We start from the raw sequence: 4,224 nt of genomic DNA, 5'->3' as shown, positions 1-4,224 counted from the left end.
ATGGCGTTTGTTCTACCACCATAAAGGGCGTCTCTAGGAACCAAAGGCTGTGGCAGCTTTTTTTCTCGTAAAAACTTTTCCACCTGGTTATCATTTGCTAGCATAGCCTGCCACTCGTGTTCCCACACGGTCCTTACCTCAAACCCCTGGCTTTTTAAAAATTCAGCCTTAATGATGGTTCGGTTGTACAGCTGTCCGTAGGTCGCCTTAAGCAATGGGTTGTAATCATTTTCGCAATAGCAGATGGGGCACCCGTGAAAAAAACACCCGTTAAATTCAAAGGCCGTGGGTTTACCAGCTATAACGGCGTAACCGTCCAAAAAACAGGACCCCGTTTTAAACTCGCCACCCTGCAAAGCGTGTTGAATGTAAATATTCTCAGTGTGGGCTACGTACATCAACAACTGAATGGCCGGCATGGAATATCTCTTCTGCTGTTTGTGGTAATTGTCTAACAGCAAAAGGGCTATGGTTTGCGGTTTTAAAAAATTAAACCGGTACATGGCCATGCAAATCAAGGCTAATGTGAGGTGCTGAAAGGGATCTATACACTTAGTAACCACCTCCTCATTATCCTTTCCGGGGTTTTTAACAATTTGCTTTTCTGTCATTTTTATAACTTCGTTTCTGAACCGGTCGCAAGCCTCTCACAAAATTTCAACATCTTTTTGACAATAATAGCATAGTTCTTTTTGAAGATCAAAGCTGTTTTGGCGATTGTGCTGGTACCAGTTTAAAAATTCCTTTTTTTCTTCAGGCATCATGTAGTCTACTCCAAAGTACTCTATTTCGGGCATAGGTCCCACATAGTTTTGATTTTTAACGGTGTTAAAAAAGTGCGGAAAGTACCCCTTCGCTTCCTCAAACCCCATAGCTTTGGGTAACTTGCTAAGTTTCATGGGGAGAAAATTTAAAGAATCTATAAATTTAATGTCTAAGTTTACCACCGTCACGCAAATAAGTTTTCCCCCTTGCGTTACGGTGCTAACAGCCATTTTTTCTTTAATTAACTGCCTAAGAATAAAATAACTATCGTAACCTTTAGCGTTATGAGCAATAAAAGTGTATCCCTTAAAGCGCTTGTCTACAAAGGTTAAAACAAACTCGCTAATGCATTCTTCCCCCTTAAATTCCCAGCTAGTTTCTTTATTTAAATGCAAAGCATAAACATAATTTGGCACGTGTACCCCCGTTTCTTGCATACATTCAAAATCATAAAACACATAATCCTTTCCCTCTTCTGGAGACCAAATATTACGCATATAACACTCGTGACCCTCTATGTTGTCGGTTTTTTGATAGCACTGGGTACACTTTTTGCTTGTACACTTGTGATTTTTAACCATGAAGAAGCCGCACTTATCGCAAAAACTTCTGTTTTTACAGTCAACTTTACCGGTGGTCGCCAAAGTGCTGTGCCTTTCTAAACAGGCGTCAGACCTGCAAAATAGCTTACAGCTGGGGCATCTCTTTTTTTCACCGGCCACTTCAAGGCACTCGGTGCTATTACACGTACGGCAGTGGTTTTTACAGGTGTGCTGGTGTTTGTGGCTATAGGGAGCGTAACAGTAGTTGCACAAATACGGGGCGCCTATAAAGGCTTTAATATTTAAAATGCCGTAATAATGTTTGTTATGTAACAAAACAAAAACAGTTTGGGAACGCTGTACAACCCCCGTTGTAAAAAAACACCAATTTCCATTTTGATAATACATAACGGTAATAGTTATCCCCAAGCGCTCTTCGAAAGAGCTCACGTCTGTGAAGCTAATCATTTTTTGGTCCGAAAACCCCAACTCCTGATGAAGGTGTTTGGCCCCCTCTAACAGCTAGGCATCTGTAAGTTTTTTATCTGATAAAAGACCCAGCACGCTACCGGCAAAACACAGGTTGTCACCCTGGTTATTTAAATCAATTAAATGTTTTCTTTTTTTTTCAATAATTTTACTGTACGTAATAGTTTTTAGGGGTCTTACAGGCCCAACTCCACCAACCCTGTTTCTAATAATTGTAACAACCAGGCGTAAAGTTCCGGACCCCACAATCTCTGCGTTACTTTGCAACACATTAACGATGTTATTTAAAAAATCTACGGAGTTTAAATTTTCCCAAGGCCTCCGTAAAGAAAAGAGCGGGTGATTTAGCCCCGGGGCATCTAAGCGTAGCTGTACAAAATCTTCAGGGCCCACCTGATTATTAATATCATCTAGCAAATTTTGAATAGCGATGTCGATGGCCGCCATGGCTTCTGTGAACCCCGTTACTCTGTCCAAATTAGCAAAACGAAATTCTTGAAAATATTCATAAGCGTTAAACTCTCTTCGGGGTCTTATCCAGTGTCTTACATGCTCCAAATACACCTGTGGTGGTGTATCAGGAGCGGGGGAATCTGGACCTTCAGAAGAAGAAGGGGTGGGAAGGTCTATTTCCCTTTCTTGGTTGGGGGGTTGTTTTTTTAAAATAGCTTTGGCTTTTTTTATTTTTTTGGCCAAAAATCTTCTTAATATTTTAGATTTTTTCCATTTTTTTTTCCAACCCCTCTTTACATTTTTAGGTTTCATGTTTAGTCACACTCTTCCTTCCCCCTTCAACGCGCTTTCCACCTTGTCAATTAGTGCCCGGGTATCTGCTATTTTTTGGTCTAAAACCACCCTTTCTTCTGGAAAATTTTGTTTTTGAAACACCTCAAGAATTAGCTTTGAAAACTTTTTATCTATTAAATGCTTTAGAGATGTACAAACACTAAACAGCTCGTTACAAGCAGCAACTGATGCGGCCAGCCCCACAGGAAGATTGTTATTTGTAGCAAGGGTTTTGAGGGTCCCAAAAGCCAGGGGGTTAACTTCTTCACCCTGCTCAAACCCACCCCTAAACACGGTTGCTTCTACAGAGTTGTTTATCTTTACCTTTTTTAAAGCTAATTTATTTTGGGTTGGGGAGGCATAGGTCTGTTGAAAATTAGGGGCTTTAACTCCTCTGCCTCGCTTACCATGGTTCCTGGAAGTTGTAGAGGTAGCTTTGGGCGGTTCAAAAGCAGGGGACCTGAGCCCCTTTTCCCCCGCCCTGAAAACAAATGCTGTTTTAGAGGTAGATTTTTTGGCCTTTTTTAAGGCCGGCTGGTTTTGTGCAATAAGGGATTTGGACGTGCAGGGCTGTTCAAAATCGGTGTGCTTAATACACTTGCTTCCAACTGCAGCTGCCTCAGAGGGAAATTTCTTGGCCCCTTTAAGCAAGCTCCCCTTCAACATTTCTTCTTGAGGAATAATGCTTGATAAGTCTGCCGATACACATAAACAAAATGTTTTTTAGCACGGGTTTTTTTACTAACAACAACAAACATGTTCCCCAAATATATATATTTTAAAAACGTTTTTGCAGTAAGGGGGGCTAAAAACAGCGTTTAAATAAAATGTACAAAATAAAGCGCTCTTTTAGCTTACACCACCCTGGGGTGGTACAACGGCAACTTTTGTACAGTAAAACCTTTAAGGGTTTTTTTTCCTAACAATAACAAACAAGCCCCTAAAAATGCACACTATTTCCAACAACAGCTTTTTTTTTTAAAAAAAACACATATTTAAAAAACAGTTCACACCTTCTTCTGTAATTTCAGGAAAACCTATTGGGTGGTTTTGACTTCCATCTTGTTCTAAATAAAAAAAATAAATTTTTTTAAAACCTTTTTTCTTAAAAATAAATTATACTTGTGTAGCATATTAATTAGCTTACCAAAATTTAAAGCTTCTAGCGCGGCATCTGGAATGTCAAGAAAAAAGGCCTCGTCCTATTTAAAAGAAAAAATATTGCCTTTTAACTAAGCATAACGCTGGTGTAATATCTTGGCGGCCCACACAAATCATAGTAACGTTTCTTACCATGTTGTTGCTCCCCATAACGGTAGAAGTCTTGTATTAGCAATATTTCTTTAACAACCTTGTTCAGTTCTTTTGTCCCCCTATTTATAGGTTTAAACCTGCTTTTTTTAAAAAAAAAGGTTTTGCCCCCCCACCCCCCAAAATTAATATTTAAAAAGGCGTTTCTTTAAAAAAACAGGGTGTGTAAAGGGCATTTTTCTAGGAAAAAAGGCGGGTGTGGGTTAGGGGGTGCCTATATACTTTAGCTTTAATGGCTAAAAATGTTATTGTTTTATAGTAAATGTGTTTAAACAGTTAATAAAAAGCCTCTGTAAATGGTAATATACCCATTTACACCTTTGTAACCAAA

General features: G+C 39.3%; 1 long non-coding RNA gene across 1 annotated transcript; it reads right to left on the bottom strand.

The window, feature by feature from the left end:
* Positions 1-3,589: 3,589 nt before the first annotated feature.
* Positions 3,590-3,925, bottom strand: LOC127047133 (uncharacterized). Its single transcript, XR_007773302.1, has 3 exons — positions 3,876-3,925; positions 3,730-3,784; positions 3,590-3,649 (listed from the first exon to the last, which is right to left on the bottom strand). It is a non-coding gene; the product is annotated as an uncharacterized LOC127047133 (long non-coding RNA).
* Positions 3,926-4,224: the final 299 nt, after the last annotated feature.

This window comes from Gopherus flavomarginatus, chromosome 3 (assembly GCF_025201925.1).
Source record: "Gopherus flavomarginatus isolate rGopFla2 chromosome 3, rGopFla2.mat.asm, whole genome shotgun sequence".
Lineage (NCBI taxonomy): Eukaryota > Metazoa > Chordata > Testudines > Testudinidae > Gopherus > Gopherus flavomarginatus.
Note: the sequence above shows the minus strand (reverse complement) of the source record. Positions and strands in the feature narration are given on the sequence as shown.